We start from the raw sequence: 19,046 nt of genomic DNA on the forward strand, positions 1-19,046 counted from the left end.
ACTGCATCCTGGACCATCTCTAGTGGTCCTGACTTTTGTCCTGCCACTGGACTTGGATGACTCTGGAAGATAGAGTAAGGCTTTTGACTTCATGCAATTCTGCCTCACTTAAATCCAATTAATGCTCAAGTCAATACTTACCCTGGTTTGTTTTGGTCTTCTTTGAAAATAAAGAACAAACAACAACTATGTAAGTCTAAATTCATCACAGTTCTGAGGCAAGTGGATTTAGAAGGAGATAACAGATAGATCTGAAACAGAAAGAATTTCTGTTTTAAATTTCCCTTCCGATTTTGGGCAGGTTAGTTCTCAATTAACTAGACTAATTTCAGATTTTAGAGGAAATTGAACACAGTTCTGCAGGTTCACACTGAACAGCTGCTCCACAATACTCTAACCCTCCCCTCTGGTGTAATTACTGTCTTTTGACATTTAGGAAGCTTCTTTCCTGGTCTTGACCATCTTGATCCTTCCACTGTCTCTCTGTCTAGGGGGAAAAAAAATCAAATTTTGGAAAAAATCAGGTTTGAAGATGGGACATACTGATACAAAAATCGCCCAGTGTATTGCCTATTTGATTTTGGTCCTATATTGTATTATATAAAAGAAACCATACATATTTGACTACTCCTATAAGTATTCATCAGAAATTGGTGGTCATGGAAGTAATAAGCATTTGTTGCTGACTATGTGCCAGTCATCATACTAAGAAGTGGGCATAGAGAGAAAAGGGGGGGGGCACTCTTGATCCTTAACCTCAGAGTCCACATTGTAATAGAAAAATGACATGCAAACAATTACAAACACACAAGATATATACAGTGAAAATGGAAGGTACTCTGAGAGGGAAGACATTAGTAAATACTCAGAGGTGAATAAAGTATGAAGAAAACAGGAGAGGTAGGAAGGATGTTGGTTGTGTGAGGGGGTGAAGGGAGGGTAGGTAGAAGGAAGGATAGATGGGAAAAAGGAGAGAGGAAGGTTAGAGGAACGAAAAGGAAGGTAGCATCCCCAGCCCCACAGGGGGAAATTGATCAGAGCCTTTCAGGGGCTCAAATAAAAGATCAGAGAACAACTTCAGGTTTAGAATAGCTAGGTTTTATTTAAATTAGAAAGGGGAAAGTCTAGGGAAAACTAGGAGGTAGATAGAAAGGGGGAAAGGCACCAAGAGAAACCGAGAGAGAGAGAGAGAGAGAGAGAGAGAGAGAGAGAGAGAGAGAGAGAGAGAGAGAGAGATCTCGAGATCATGATCTGAGAGCCTCCAGGGTAGAGAGCAGAGAGACTCCAGGGTAGGGAGAGCACGAAAAGGCACCAAACTCTCTCTTTTATACTTTCTCCAACACCTCTCACAAAGGAAGTGGGAGTTGTTGGGGGAAGTTGAAGTTGTAGAAGGGAGTCCGGGGAGTTGTTGTCTCCCAGGGTTTACAATAATTCCAAATGACACAGTGGGAAGTGTTTTAAATACCAAACAGAGTATTTTCCATCCTGGAGGTAATAGGGAGTTCATTGAGTTAGAGGGGGAGAAGGAAGGGTGACATGGTCAAATACGTAATTTAAGGAAAATCATTTTGCAACTAAGTGGAATATGAACCCGAGTGGAGAGAGACTTGAGGCATGGGAAAAACTAGAAAACAATTTCCATAGTCTTAGCATAATAAGGTGATAAGAGCCTGAGAACCAGGGTGGCATCTTAGTGAATGGGGAGAAGGAAAAGCTAGCAAGAACCATCACAAAGTAGATCTAATAAGACTTGATAACAGATTAGATAAGTTTGTTGGGTGAGTAAGAAAGGAATCAATGAAGACAATGAAATTTCTAGCCTGGGTTACTGAGAGAATAGTAGTGCCTAAACAGTAAGGGAAGTTGGGAGGGCAGAATTTAGGGTGGAAGTTGATTTCCATTTTGGACATGCTGAATTTGCAGAGCTTGCAGGACATCTAATTCAAGGTGTCCAGTAGGCAGGTAGTGAGGTGGGACTAGAGCTCAGAAGAGAGATTAGGGCTAGATATAGGGAGGTGGAAATCATCTGCAGAGAGATGATCATTGAACCCACAAGAACTGATGAGATTATAAAATGAAATAATATAGAGGGAGAAGAGAAATGGCTGAGGACAGAGCCTTGGTTTCATCTACAGTTAGATAAAGATACAGCAAAGGGAACTGATTAGGAGTGACCAAACAGAAAAGAGATGGATCAAGTGAGAGTAATGTCAGGAAAGCCTAGAGAGGAGAGTATCCTGGTAGGGAAATGATAGTGACCAATGCTATCAATAACTTGGCTTGGTACTGGATATGGAATGAAAGGTCCTGGGTTCAAATCTTAGTTCTCATATTTACTGCCTGTTTCATTTTGGGAAAGACCCTATTTGGATATGGTTTGTAAAATGATAGGATTGAACTAAATGATCTATAAAATCCTTATAATTCAAAATTTAAGACCTTATGAAATAAAACTTGCATTTTTTTCTCTCATTTCAAAACAGGAGTCAGTGATATGATATTAATTTAAAAAAAGAGAGACAGAGATAATGTAATCTTGGGTTGTATTAGGAAAGCCATAGTTTCCAGAAATAAGGACCTGATAGTTCTCCGCTTTAACTGGCTAGAACACATCTGGATTATTGTATTGTTCTTGGTGCCAAAGTTTAAGGACATTGATTATTTAGAGCAAGGGTTGGCAACATTTTTGGCCTTGAGAACCATAAACTCGTGTGGAAGGAGGAGGAGGATGGAGGTGGATGGAAGGCACTGGAATCTGGGCAGGGGGCTGAAGGGCCCCCTGGGGCACATCCTGGGACTCTGCCTGGACTGGCAGGTCGGGAGGTAGAGCCAGATATGACTCAAGAGCCATACATTGCCGACCCCTGATCTAGAGAGTTCAGAGGGCAACAGGATGGTTACACTCAAGCCCATGTCATGTGAAGATAGGTAAAAGGAAACGGGTATGTTCAGCCTTAAGAAAAATAAATTCATGAGGGTTGAGAGTTATATAGGTATTTGAAGGGCTGTCATTTGGGAAAGAGATTGGGTTCTTTGTGTTTCATACTCCCTGGATAAATCAGGATCAATGAATGGAAGTTATAGGACTCAAATTCACACTTAATGCCAGGGAAAAAAAACTTCCTAACAATTTGAGGTCTCTCAATGTGAAATGGACTCCTCCTGAAGGTGTGGAGTTCCTCCTTTTGGAAGAATCTTCAAGCAGAAACTGTAAGACCACTTGTCATGCATGTTCTAATGAGAATTCTTTTACACTAGAAGAACTAAATGACCAAACTCCCAAATTCTGTGATTCAGTCAATGTCATCAGTTTCCTGCTTGTCACATTTAAAAGGAATCCCTTAAACAAAAATAGATGATTTTGATATTCAACACCCCCTCAACTCTCTCCCAGTTGCCTATTCCCTCTGATTGGAGGACCAGAAAATGGAGCATTAAACTCCGCCCAAAGCCTTCCTTTATAGAGGCCTCATAACCTTCCAGGTAATTTCATTTTCTGTCAGAGCTAGGCTTGGCTTCAATTCCACAGAATTCCATGTTACCTTAATGAGTACCCTTTCGTGGCTACCACACCCTTTCCAGCTTTCATTTATGTACTGGGGCAGGTAAATGGCACAATTAATAGAATGGGCTGGGAGTCAGGAAGATTTCAATACAAATTCAGCCTCAAACACTTATTAGCTATGTGACCCTTGAGCAAGTCCCTTAACCTCTATTTTCCTCAGTTTCCTCATGTGTAAAATGGGAAAAATAATAGCACTTACCTCCCAAATTTGTTGTAAGGACCAAATAAAATCATTGCAAAGTACTTAGCACAATGCCTGGAACCTGGTGGACTCCTTATAATAAATGCTTATTGGGGCAGCTAAGTGGTTCAATGACCTAAAAATGGAAGGTCCTGGGTTCAAATATGACCTCACATACTTCCTATGTGACCCTGAACAAGTTACTTAATCCCCATTGCCTACCTCATCACTCTTCTGCCTTAAAACCAGTACACAGTATTGATTCTAAGAGAGAAGATAAAGGTTTTAAAATAATAATAATAAATGCTCATTGAATTCAGTTGGCAAAAGGTACCATCACAGTTCCTCATTTCTAACAGGAATATTTTCTGCCCTTCATGACTCTTAGAAGGAAAACAAAACAAAACAAAACAAAACAAACCCATACTCCCCCTTCAGTAGTTACTTTTACTGCTGTTTTCTTTATCAGATATGATAAAGCTGCCAGAACCAGACAGAATGGCATGCATGGCTTGATGTTTTATTCACTATTTCCAAATGAAAACCCAGCTGATTGGAAGAAAAGTGAAAGCCTGATCTAGAGCTGTGAACAGAAAAAAATAGAAGGTAGCACATTTGTGCCTCATTAACCTCAATTTCCAATCATTTAAAGCACATTTATTTTTCAAGGATTGTTGGAGGTGGTAACATGTGTGGAACTACCTTGAAAACCTTGGTCTGGTGACAGCAGCATCTTAAATATAACAAGAACTTTAGTTTGGCTTTGTGGATCTGGCTTTTGAGGCTCATGCAAAAAAAAAAAAAAAAAAAAAAGAGGGCTGGTGGAGTTCAAATCTATCTGAGAAGAAAATCTTCATGAGGTAGGCAAACAGGTTTTAACTTAGAGGTAATTAATCTTTCATGTTTTAAGCCAAAATGAAGCTTAACAGAAGCCATGTGTCTAACTGTGCCCTGAAGGTAAATAGAAAAGACATGGGTGGGGCTCTTATTTCCTTGGCCTTAAAAATCATTATAGAATCAGAACTAAGGTAGATTTGTGATGCCAACTGATCCATCCCTCTGTCTCTAGACAGGCACTTAGAATCATACTTACTCTTCATTAAATATCTATTTGCAGTTTCCAATATGCCTCAATTTATATTTGTAACATGTCTTGATTCTGGAGGTGGTGGTTCTTCCTTCTTGGAAATTTTCAGAGGCTCTTTTGGCTACTTATCACACACGATAGAGTAGATTCCTGGCTTCCCTGATTTCCTTCAAGTTCCAACTAAAACCTCACCTTCAATGAGGGACTTATGAAAAAAAATGCTATCCACATCAACCATGGGAGTAGAAACATAGAAGAAAAACAACTGCTTGATCACATGGTTTGATGAGGATATGATTGGGGATGTAGTCTACAATCACCGTAGTGCAAATACTAATAATATTGGAATAGGTCTTGATCAATGACACATGTAAAACCCAGTGGAATTGCTCGTTGGCTATGGGAGGGGGTGGAAAGAGTGGAGGGAAAGAACATGAATCATGTAACCATGGGAAAATATTCTTAATTAATCAATACAATTAAATTTTAAAAAATAAAATAAAAATAAAACCTCACCTTCAATAGAAAACCTTTCCCGATTCACTCTAAGGCTTGCCTTCCCCCTGTAGATTATATCCAATATGTGTATATGTGCGTGTGTATACATGCACACAAATATATACATACTGGAGATTTGAGAGAGATTATAAGTCAAATTGCAATCTGTCATATCATAAATTGGATATGTGTATATACTCACAATTGATTCCTCATTCAGTCCTCTAGAGTCAAAGAGACAAAATCTAAAGGCTCTTTTGCATATCAGTGAGACATTCCATCCCTAAGAAATGGTGCCTCATTATTAGGTGTTTGATTGAAACTTCAGAATTGACCCTATCTATGGCCATTGAGTCATTTCTTATAGTCCTGTGGTACTTACTAAAGTTAGCTTATTACAATATACTTTTGTTGTATTATAATCTAAGAAGCATGCATTTAATATATCTGTATTAAATTGGTACTAAATTATCATTTACTATTTTGCAGTTACTTGCAATTTGTCTGTCCAAAAACATGTTTATATAAGTGCCTTGCCCCTGTCTTTAATCCTCCCCTTCCAACTATCATCTATATGACTAGTTTTACCTAACATGTTGATCGTTTTTCTTTCATTCTTTTATTTAGTTATCTAATTCTCCTCATTTTCCCTGTTCCTTTTCTCTTCTAGTTAAGTGATTAATTCAAAATCTTCTTTCCTCTCTTTCAACTTCTTTTGTTTTTAGAATTTTAGATTTTTCTCTTTTTAGCACTTGTTTCTAAGAATAATTTCCCTACTTTATTCTTTTTATTGTTTTCTTTTCCTAGTTTGAACTTTTTCCTTTAGTTTATTATCTATATATTGACTTGTTTATTCCTTCTTCAGCCTCTTTGTGTTCATCATGGAATTAAAGATTCTAAAGTACCAAGCTTGAGTTCTCTCTTCCAATTGAAATCTATATTATTGCCTTTGTAAATCTTTCCCATCATCCTTGTTGTTGTTGTTGTTGTGCTTCACTCTTAGAAATGTCAACTTATGAGGAAGGTAGTGAAGTTAGAAGCATTGGCTCAAGGTAAAAATTTTCGATGTCTCAAGTCTTGCTATTCAATTAAGCCTCCTGGCCTTCTCAGGATAATTTCTTTTCTATTTGCCACACATTCTCCTCTTTGGTTGAAGGACTGTTCACCCTTCTGGATAACCCAGGCTTTTAAAAAGGCCACAGGAGCCTGGATGAGATGGAAAAGGGAGAGTTTGATGTGGTTGAGAAAAGGGTCAGATTTCAATACAATGTGGAGACATCCCACTAAAGGATATTTCCATGAAGAAAAGGGCAAATTCTATAGTGAGGGATAGGAACCTGACAATGGGTCTGACCTAAAGGGAATTGGCATACAGAGAGAACATGTTCTCTGAGAGAATGTTATATTTCTTTAGATAAAATCCTCCTTCAGGAAAAGAGATATTGAGGCTCTTTGAGGCAATCAGTATCCAGAATGGTGAGAAGGCATGGTACACCAAAAATATAACATGTAACATATGGCCCATTGAATCTAGACTGAGTTCTATCTTGTTGGCTTCTCAGTACTGTGCCTTGGATTTCCCCTGGAAATAGACCTGTACTCATCTCTTACTATCTAACTAAACACAAGACTAATATCATATGTATTAAACAAATTTGTTTAACCCAATACTATTACAAAGAACATACTCATGCCCCTAAGCCAACACCACAAGTCTTCTTCCCTCAGTGATGGGACCCTTACTTCTCTAGAGAGCTATACATTTCTCTAGGATTATAGTCCTATTATAGCCTAAATCTGACTCATGGTGGTCATCTGGTAGTTTACAATGGATAGCATAATGAAATAAGATATTGTGAAGATAGGATAAACTATCCCCTTGCCTATTTTTAGCTAAACAAATCAAGAACTCAAAGCACCCCTACTTAACACTAAGTAAGAGAATTTATAGTCACTTACTAGAGTAAGCTCACACCTCCAAAGGCTACTGCCACCTGCCCTGGGCAGTGCTAGGCAAATTGAAAGACTGTGATTAGTTCCCATAAAGTGGTGAAGAGATAGGAAGTGATGTGGGAAAAGGACTATAAAAAGTCCTGAACTTCCTGTCCAAGAGACTTCTCCTTTGAACTTCTTCTCCTTTGGAGTTCTGCTTTGAAGACTCTGCCTCAGTAAGCTGGACTGAAGGAGAAGACTCTTTCCCTTGTTCCTGTGTTGGCTTGCTGGGTGAGTAGCTGGCTTTCATTTCCTGGAGGAGGCTGAATTGGTAGAACCCTTGCTGAAGACACCACCAAGATTCCTGACTTAAGAGACTACCAGGACTCCACATGGAGATCAGGACTTGAGAGCCCTTTCCCAGTGGCAATCTGGGCAGAAGTTATATGATATTTAGCTAGGCAATACTTTCTATTTCCTTCCTGCATTTCTCTTGTTTTACTATATGTCTATTAACCTAAATTGTTAAGAGCAGCTAACAGATTCGTGACTTAAGAGCTATTTTTTTTAAGTCAGTGACCACAATATTACTTTAGAATTCTCATATTTAGTCAAAACCCTAAATTTTTAATTCTTATAATATTCATAGGTCATTCAACAGTTAATAAAAGGAGGTTTACTTAACTATAGCATAAAAAGGATATTCATCAAGGATGTAGCATTTAGCTCATCTCTATATTCGTCTGGTTGGCAAGGCATGGTGTGGTGACTTCTCTAGTTTGGGACATGTGGTCAAGTCTGAGGGGTCTCACTCTAGTGGGTGAGACTTGTGCCCTTTAGTAACCAGGAAATTATTCCAATATAACCTGAGGCTATCATGAATCTATGTCAACATCAACTATAATGGTTTGAATCTTAGCTTACAAGCTTCATTGATTTTGGGAAAAGAACTAGAATCATATGTATAGTAGGAAGAAGGCAATCCTGATATATATATCAATTCTCTAAGAAGGACTATTCTAAGTGGTAGTAGGTCCCTGCCTCACCTCCCACCTCAACACACACACAAACACACACACACACACACACACACACACACACACACGCACACACTCATTCACTCACTCACTCACTCACAAAGGAAAATGACTCAGAGTTCCTGGATAGTCAAATACAACCTCCTCTTGTAGGTCTCACTTCCCCAGTGACCTATTCAGTTGTCATGACTTGTAATAGTTCAAGGGGGTATGCTGGCTCATGGGAACTGATTGTTAAGTTTTCAGTATAAGCATTATGTCTTGGAAATTGGCAGACACCACAAATCAAGTCTCATTTGTTTGTTTTATTGATCATTTAGAATTAAGAAAGTGATGGAGAAAAAGTGATTAATGAAGATTATACTTGAAGGTGAGGCAGCTAGGTGACACAGTAGATAAGGATAGACTTGGTGTCAGGAAGACCGGAATCAGATACTTACTCTGTGACGAGCAAGTTACTTAACCTAGTCTGCTCAGCTTCCTCATCTATAAAATGAGCTGGAGAAGGAAATGGCAAACCACTCCAGCATCTTTGCTAAGAAAATCCCAAATGAGCTCATGAAGAGACAGACATGACTGAAATGACTCAACAACAGCAACACTTAGAAATGTATCCTGTGTATATATCCCATTGTTGAGCTGGTTGTTAAATACTTATCAACCATTCTCTAAATATTACCTTGAATTAGAATTTTCTGCAAGAGAAAAGGACTAGGAGTTGCTAATGAATCAAGAAATTCCACCCAAGGAAATCAGAAACACTATGCAATCTACCTGACTTATAATGCTGCCCCAATGAAACCCTATTGAGGGTAAAAGTCTTGCTTTCCCTCCTATACTTCATGGTCTTTTCCTATGTTGATGATTAATCCCCTTCATGATTTTCCTCCTTCTACTAATCCATTGGGGTACATTAGTTCCTTGTCTCTCTGTGTCCTCTATCTCAGGTGAAGAAGCTCTTGAGAACTCTCCTACAGAAAGACCTCTCTTGTCTCTGTTCCTTCTGTGGTTTCCCTTTTGTTAGTAATTTAATGCCGGCCCTTCTCTGGGGAAAGGAAGCTTTATGTGTACTATTTCTAAGCAAGGTTCAATTGACAGAACACTGAAATCAGAACCACATGATCTGAGTTTGAATCCTCTGTCACTTATCTTTTATATGACCTTTTGAAGCATTCGTTTCCCCATTTATGAAATGAGAAGCTGGAACTTTAGACCACATCTAAGATCTCTTCCAACTCTAAGTCTATCATTTGGCTGACTACACCTTTTTTCTTTAAACCCTTACCTTCTGTCTTTGAATCAATACTGTGTATTAGTTCCAAGGCAGAAGAGCCATAAGGGCTAGGCAATGGGGTTTAAGTGACTTGCCCAGGGTCACACAGCTAGGAAGTGTCTGAGTTCAGAATTGAAACCAAGAAATCCCCCCATTGCTGAACCTGGCTCTCAATCCACTTAGCCACCTAACTGCCCCAGATTATCTCATTTTTAAAGGTCAAAGGACTCAGCCTTAGGAATAACTTAGAGTAATGAACTAGCCATGAACTTGAGTGAGGTCTAGAGCAGGAGTCTCATTCGTATAAGAATGAGGATTCAGGACAAGATTAAATGTACATTGTAGGCATGCCTGGGCATCCTCACTATGCTCATTGAATGCCTGTAATAGGAGGTGACTAGGAACCACATGACATGGTTGCACCCTGAAACATATCACATTGCTAAGGTCATCTGTTAAAGGAAAAAATCCTTCCTGACTTCTCAGATTTGCCTCTCAGCTTGCTTATACACGTGTGTGCTTTTCTATAAGGGGCTTTCCTTTTTAGTCTTTGCTTTTGAAAACATTCAATTTAAAAGCTAAAAATCAAAGCCATTCACCCTTTTAAAACACAAAGTAAAATGAAACGAACTATTATAGTCAGAGATACTAATAGCACCCTTAAGAATACATTAATGTACAGAGGCCAAGTTAAAAGCTAAACTGTGAATTACTTTTTAGCAAGAAAAAAAAAGGCAAATAAAAAGTCTTGATAAGAAAGCTCTTTCTGGGTGAGGACAAGGAGATGAATGCTGGGAGCCTCAAGCAGATGAAAGAGGTAGTCCCGGGAGCCATTAGAAGAGGCCTCTGTAGAAGGAGGAGGAGAAACGGCATTTTTGTGGTAGTTGATTTAACTTCCAGAAGTATTCATGTAGCTGTTTGGCATCCTCAACTCCCCACTGCTCAGTCAGCCTGCTTTGTGTGGTGGGCCTCCTCCCCTGGATGTGGCTTACAAGGAAAAAGAGATGGCTTTTTCTTTCTACTCAGATGATCCTGACACCCACCCCGTTGAGAACATAGTTTGAGCACCCCTGACCCTGCCAAGCCACATCCCCGGGCACAACTGAGGAAGCAATAAACAAGCTACCCAGATGCCAAGGATCATGGGCAAGAGATTCAGATTTGTAAAACTGATTCCAAAGAATGGGCTGTCCCATTGGGTTGGATTAATTGTATTGTGGGGAGGGAATCTTTATTTTGGTAATTTTATAGATGAGGTGGATAGCTAGGCCAAGCAATTCCCCATTCTTCTCTTTCTGCCCTCTTTCCTCAACTAAGGAGAGGGGGGAAGGCAATTTTTCAAACCCAACTTACAATAATATGTTCTATAATATGTTGCATCTAAAGTTTCTGGCATAGAACATAAAGAGGTAAGTCTTTCGGTTTTCCTTTTCTGGACAGAATGTGGAAAAGTGAATGCATATTACCAATGTAATTAAACAATTTGAGCCCCTCTAAGAATAAAGTTCACTTTTCCTACAAACTAAAATCATCTTCGTGTCATCCCTGTTCTATAGAGGCTAAGGTTTATGGATCTCTTGAGTTTGGAAATTCTGAACTGAATGAAGTAGGGCTAAAGCCTAGTGGGTGGACACACTAAGCCGGCAACTAACATGATAAGCCCTAGGGAGCAATCACTCAATCAGTAAACCTGTATTAAGCACCTACTCTGTGCCTGGTAAACTGCTCCAGGATCTTTGCCAAGAAAAATGGGGCCGCAAAGAGTCAGAAACAACTGAAATGACTGGATAAAATGTGCCCAACACTGCTAAGGCACTGAGGCTACAAAAAGACAGTCCATGCCCTCAAAGAGCTTACAATCTAATGGGAGAGACAATATGAAACAAATATATAAAAAACAAACTAAATACAAGATAAATAAGAAATAATTAACAGAGAAAAGGCAAGAAAATTAAGAGGTGTTGGGAAAGGCTTCTTGTAAAAGATGAGGAGCAAACCAGCTCTGGTTGGCAAAAGAGTTGATTACAACTTCTCTGCCCATTAGTATTGAGTAACCATGAGTGGTTACTCTATTTCCAACCTAAGCAAAACAGAAAACCAGTCTCAAAACCAAACAACAACAACAACAACAACAAACCCCTTGAAGTTGTTCTTGCTTAGAGGAGATTTAGATGAGATACTTGTAAGATTTACTCTCCATGCCTAAGGATGTGTCAACTTGATCACTTCACTGTGAAATGTTGCTATTTCCCAGAGGATTGTTTCTCTTTAGTGGGCATTCCAGATCACCTCCTTTTTTGGCAATGAATTTGAAGAAAAAAGGTTAGCTTCCATCAATGAGAAAAATGTGCCTTCATGTCATCTGTGATTTGTACATCTATTTACACAGTACATGGCTAATTTTTTTGGTTCCTATAAACAATTTCCTTTTAAGGGAAGTGAGTCAATTTATGGGATGCAGAGTTCTTTTCACCTATGTGAGGGCAAAATATTTCTAGGAGAGCTGCTGTTGTATAGGATACCTGTTGCCCTGCAGAATTTCCTTAGATTTGATGTGCCTCATGACCTAAAGTTTATAATAAAGTGATGATCTGCCAGACACTAGCTTTCCAGAGCCCTATTCTTCCCCTTGGTTAATGTAAGCAAAGATGTTTGCACATGATTATTAAGCAGCAATTTAGAACATTTGCTTCTTCCCCCCTCCAACCTGATGGAATCATTTTAGAGTTACATACTTAAGTTAGATTTATCTTTTTTTTTCTATTAATGATCACTAAAACACAAGGAATGATAACAATCAAAGTTTCAAACATCACATGTAACTTGGGTGGTTTTGTGAGGGAGAAAGAGGAAAAGAATCTTTCTCGCTCTTACAAGTTAAGTACAGTGAATAGAAAACTACATTAAAAATATGGATACTTACATATATACTTCGTTTCCAGGATATACCTAGTTAAAGCTATGGAAGATAATTAGAAAAAGGTAAGGAAAGGTTTCCCAATAACAAAAAAATGTTTTGTCATTCATTCATTTATTCAAAGCACATGAACAGTTCTCAGAAGAAATGTAAGTAACAGCCCATATAAAAATTCTTCAGCTCACTAAAAAAAGGAGAAAATGCAAATAAAAACAACTTTGGGTTTTCATCTCACACCCAGAAAACTGTCGAATATTATAACAGGTAGAAAATAAATAATGTTGGCAGGGCTGTGAGAATACTCCAATTCATAATGCTGTTTGGCAAAGCCATGAATGGGAAGGAACCTCTGTTATAAAAGTAACTAAAGGGGGCAGCTGGCTAGCTCAGTGGATTGAGAGACAGCACTAGAGACGGGAGGTCCTAGGTTCAAATCTGACCACAGACACTTCCCAGCTGTATGACCCTGGGCAAGTCACTTGACCCCCATTGCCAACCCTTACCACTCTTCCACCTAGGAGCCAATACACAGAAGTTAAGGGATTAAAAAAAAAAAAGTAACTAAACTGTTCATCTTCTTTGACACAGAGATATACCACTTAGGGGTGTATGGCTCAAGATGGTCAAACCCGCCACGTCCCCAGGGAAGGTCCTATATATGGAAACATATTGGTGGTAGGTCTTTTGGTGATAGCTAATAGATATCTGTTGACTGGACAATGACTGGACAATAACGATGGTTTATTATTGTACCAAAAGAAACGATGAACATGACAAATGATAAGAAACATGGTAAAAATCTTATAAACTGATTCAGTGTGAAGTAAAGGAATGAAAGCAAAAATAATGACCATGATAACATAGAGAAATACATTATAATATAAAATATTTTAGGGTATTATAATATAGGGTAGAGGAAAACATTAAAACAAAAAACAAAATTACTAAACTCAGATGATCAGTCTTGACTCCAGAGAACTGATTTTAAAATATATCTCACTCATACCTGGCCTCATTGTTTGAAGTTCTCACCTTGTACTATGCCCCTCGTCCAGTTCCCCTATATCTTATTTTTTCCCTTTAGTTCCTGGAGTGTAGAGACTGTCTAGTTTGATTGTATTTGCATATTTAGTGTTTAGCCATTTACTATATCCCCCATAGTAAATGCATAATAAATTCTTTCTCTGTCTCTCTCCTCTCTTCTCTCTGCCTCTTTCTATTTCTCTCCGAGTATCTCCTCTCTCTGTCTCTCTCTGTCTGTCTCTCCCTCCCATTCTCCCTCCTTCTCCCTCTCCCTTTCTATCTCTGCCTCTCTCCCTCTTTCTCTATCTGTCCCTCCATTCCTCCTCCTCTCCCCCTCTCCCTACCCTCTCACCCCCTTTCCCTGTGTTTCCTTTTCATAGAGAGCTGATAAACCACAGGGACAGAATAAGGCATATGTTGTCAGACACAGTTAGGGTATTAGAGGAAGTAGAGCACAAAGCACATGTATTTCCAGGGAGGGGTGAAAGCAGTAGGATCTTAGAAGTAAGCTAACAGACAGAAACAAAGACGAATTAGATACTGTTCCCTGCAGAGGAAAGGAGATTTTTGCCAAATCTTTGCCAACAGTAATCAAGAGCTCTGTAGAACCTGAGGGAGCAGAGACTAAAAAGGTAGAACAAATTTATTCAGCACCAAGAATTAAGGAAAGAGCCCAGATATGGAGGCACTTGACTGTACTAGTATTAGTCATCTTTATTTCCTTCTCATCCTGGTGAGAATTTAATCAAAGACAGTCTGGCCTAGAGGTTTGCAGGTGATGATAACTGGAAAGTGCTGGTTGAGTGTAGCAAGTGCAGGGGATGATAGCAGACACAATTCTCTGGCCAAGACATGCCCCTGGCACTGGCTTTGATATCCCAAAGCTGTCTAACTAACTCTCCATTGTGGTTGTATAAGAAACTTTAAGGCATGGTCTCAATGATCAGTAAAAACTGTATTTACATGCATTTTGGGAAAAAATTAAAAAGACAAAAAAAATATTACCTACTGTTTCTTGAGGAGAGGGGAGGAGAGGGAGAGGAGATAATACAGATTTCAAATGTCAGAAAATAATCATTAAAAACTGTATTTAGGGGACAGCTGGGTAGCTGAGTCAGGTCTAGAGACTGGAGGTCCTAGGTTCAAATCTGGCCTCAGACACTTCCTAGCTGTGTGACTCTGGGCAAGTCATTTGACCTCAATTGCCTAGCCCTTACCTCTTCTGCCTTGGAACCAACACACAGTATTGACTCCAAGACTGGAGGTAAGGGTTTAAATTTAAAAACAAAACAAAACACTGTATTTACATGCATTTTGGAAAAAAAATTAAAAAGACAAAGACATGGTCTCATTCTAGTGACTGAATTTTATTTTTTGATGGACTTTCTATCAGGAAGACCTGAATTTGAATCTTTTCTATCAGGATGATCTGAATTTGAATCTGAAAAGTCTTGCTGTGTTATCACTGGGTAAGTCATATAATCCTCCTGAGCCCCGGTTTCTTCAAAAACAACAACAAAAGGATAACAATACCTACCCTCATCTATCTCACAGAAGCAGCTAGATGACTCCATGGATAGAATACAGACTTGAGTTCAAATCTGGCTTCAGACACTTACTAGTCATGTAACCCTGGGCAAGTCACCTAACCTCTATTTGCCTCCATTCACTGGAGAAGGAAATGGCAAACATTCCAGTAGTGTGGCCAAGAAAGCCTCATACTGGGTCATAAAGACTTGTCAGGCACAACCTAAAAGACTGAACCAGAACAACAACCTACCTTGCGGGGCAGTTATGAGACTTAAGTGAGATGGAGCAGGTAAGGAACCCTTGTCATCACCAATTCCCATCATTTTAGACCAGAGAATGGCAGTCCTAAATCTAAGGTACTCTATCCCCTAAAACCATAGCTCTTGTATCCCAACCATTGTATCGATCTCCAGTCATCAGTCAGAAGTCACAATGAGTTGAAATCTTAAGTATTTCAAATGAAATGACACAGTAAAAACAATAGCCATGAAACATTTCTGCCATTAACCTGGGGTGTGCTGTCTCACAAATAAGCATACAACATCAGTGGAAAGGTGCATCATTGGGAACATGTGTGTCCAGCACATAATGTGAAGAGCCACATATGCAAGGCACAAGTGTGACCAGGACACCCACATGTACACACATACACACACACACATATACATGCATATGAAATATGCATGTAGAGGGACAGCTCACACCTCCAGTGTTAGTCAGATGGACACTGCTCTGCTGGAAAAGTCAACAAGCATTTATTAAGCACCAACTATATGCCAGGATTTAGATTTTTATAAAACACTTAAAACCACAGGTCTGATCATGTCACCCTTGCACTCTCCAAAGGATAGATTGGAAGGGGGAGAAACTTGAGGCAGGCTGTTGCAATAGTCCAGGCATGAAGCGATGAAGGTCTACACCAGAGTAGGGGCAGTGTTGTAGGGGAGAACAGGGTGTATTTGAGAGATGTTGCACAGGAGAAATCAGCAGCCACTGACTATAAATGGGGGATAAGAGAGAGTAAAGAATCCAGGAGGACTCCTAGGTTGGGAGTCTGAGGGACTAGGAGAATAGCCTTATCCTCTGCAATAACAGGAAAGGGAGGAGGTGGGGAGACTCTAGGCAGAACCACCGATGGTGATGTTTAAAGATGTCTACCGGACATCTAGTTCAAGATGTTTGAAAGGAAATTGGAGATGTGAGAATGGCAGAGTGAATGGGACAAGGAAAAAAGATGGATTTGAGAACTATGAGCTTAGGCAGCAAGATGACAGAGTGGATGGAATGTCAGGTCTGGAGTTAGGAAGATTCCTCTTCTTGAATTCAGATCCAGCCTCAGACACAAATGCTCTTTTGCCTCTATTTCTTTATCGGTAAAATGATCTGGAGAAGGAAATGGTAAACCACTCCAGATCTTTGCCAAGAAAACTCAAATAGGGTCACAAAGTTGGACACAGCTGAAAAACAACTGAATAACAACTTCACCTTTTAGTTTAAAGTCCTAGGTTCTTTTTCCCCTACTAGTTTAAAAAAAAAAATTTAATGCCAAAATCTTTGGTTCAATCTAGGGGGAGGAAGTTTCCATTTGGCTTCTGTATTATTTCCTCAAAAGTTTCTCATCTCCTCAGTAAGGGATTTTCAGCCCCAAGAAACAAGCTCCTAGAAGGTGACAAATGCTCTCAGGGTGAATCTCTTCTTTAGTCTCCTCTCCTAGATCTAGATCCTTCCACCTGTGACCTCATCCTTGTTTATATTGTACATTCAATATACTTCTCAGTTTTAATCTTTAAAGGCTAGACAACTTGAATCCCATCTTCTACAAGAGGCCAGTCCTGAACCCTCCCTCAACTCCCCACTTCTTTTCCTACACCCCCAGGAGCAGCTGTACCTTCCTTTGGAGATTACCTCCAATTTCCCTGGAAATATATATCTTTTCTGTACATAGCTCTTCATATGTTATTTCATTAGAATTGGGGCTCTTTGAAGATAGAAACTGGTTTTGCCTTTCCTATTTCAGCTTAAATGTTTTCAAAATGCTTGTTGACTGTCCAACTTTGTCAGATAATTATAACATCTCATGATTGACAAATAGCTCTGGGGTATGGATTCCATAATACTGACCCCTACAACCCTTTCAGTCTTGCACTTAGAGAAGTATGTAGGGGAAAAGAACTGAGATAAGCTTAGCCCTCCAGGGAAGGTCTCTTCTACCAGCCCATTAGTATTTCTGACCTTTTGCATGCAGATATAGTCTAGCTAAAGACTGGGGTGGTTTTGTAGTTTGCCTTTATGGGTATAATGCAATCTAAAGTCCTTTTATTCAGATAATGTTTATTACTTATTTAAATAATAAATATAGACAATAATATGAATATATTATAAATAAAATTATAAATATATAAATATAATTAATATGAATAAATTTATTGGTTTATTAATAACGTCCTTTTATTCAGATAAATGTTTAACAACCAGATCTCCTGAGTGCAAAATTTACACACCAGTAATATACAAATTTAATCTGCATTGTCAACATTTTCTCTAACACTTTAAATCTAGACAATCATCAAAACAGTGGATCAATTCCCTGATTTTTAATTTACTAATTTTTAAAAGTGTAATTGATCCCACTGAAAATTTAACAATTAGCTCTCACAAATCTATGTGAGCTAACCCCTCCATGCTTCCTTAGTATGCTTGTTTATTGTTAAGGGTGCTATATCAGTAGATTTTTCTATTTTTTCTAACCATAATCTATATGTAAACCAGCTGAGTATGCAGATAAGATGTAGTAGGGATAAAATGAAATAAGAAAAAAATTACAGAAAGTAATTAATCACTTGTTAGTCATTTTTCTATTATGTCCAACTCTTCATGACTCCAGGTCGGTACCCCACGTGGTATGCCATGAGGTCATTTTCCCTCTATCTGACTCAGTTTCCTCATCTGCCAATGGAGATAATAATAGTGTCTACCTCCCAGGGTTATTGTAAAATTAAAATTAGAGAAATGAGATAATATTTGTGAAGAACTTTTTGAAACTTAGAGTACTATGTAAATGCTAGCTATTATTAATATTGTTGTTGGGGTTATAATGTCAAATTATATGAAAGTAAAATTAATGGTTCTCATTTCCTGAGGAATATCCTCAGAATAAGCACTTCAAAGGTTTAGAAATATTTTCCAGAAGATAATAAAAGAATAATTTGGTTCAGTTTTTCATTAGCAATAGAATTTTTCTCTTGAAGTGTTTTATTAATTTTCTCCTGGCAATATTGGTTTGCTTTAATATTATGAAATGATTAGTTAATTCAGCTCCATCTCTTGACTCCTGGTATTTTCAGACTGCCTCCCAGGTCTGGAATGTTCTCCCTCCTCAACTCCACCTACTAATCTCTCTCAGGCTTCCTTTAAATCTCAACAAAAATCCTGTCTTTTACTGGAAGCCCTCCTTAACCCATTTGATTCTACTGCCTCACCTATGTTAATTATTTCCTGTTTATCCTTTATTTAGCTAGCTTTGTAAATATTTGTTTGGATGTCTTCTTTATTAGATTGTAAGTTCTTTGAGAGCAGGAATTGTTTTTTGTATCCTGCTGGTTTAGCACAGTGCTTGGCAAACAGTGGGTGCTTAATAAATGTTTACTGATTAATTAGATTGATGAGTTACTCATCAGCCATGCTGGAGATTGCTCAAACTAACTCTTAAATTATTAAATTTTCAGTGTTGAGTATTTACCCCTCAGAAATCAGCAAATGCTATAAATGAGGGTTTGATTTATTGTTTTGTTAAATGTCTAGACTTAAGAAAATAAAGGAAGAGACATCTAAGTGGCTCAGTGGACAAGATAGGAGGTCCTAGGTTCAAATTTGACCTCAGATACTTCCCAGCTGTGTAACCCTGGGCAAATAACTTAACCCCCATTGCCTATCCCTTACCTCCTCTTCTGCATTGGGACTAAAACACAATATTAACTTTAAGATGGAAGGTAAAAATTTTAAA

The sequence above is a fragment of the Gracilinanus agilis genome, chromosome 2, assembly GCF_016433145.1.
Source record: "Gracilinanus agilis isolate LMUSP501 chromosome 2, AgileGrace, whole genome shotgun sequence".
Taxonomy (NCBI): domain Eukaryota; kingdom Metazoa; phylum Chordata; class Mammalia; order Didelphimorphia; family Didelphidae; genus Gracilinanus; species Gracilinanus agilis.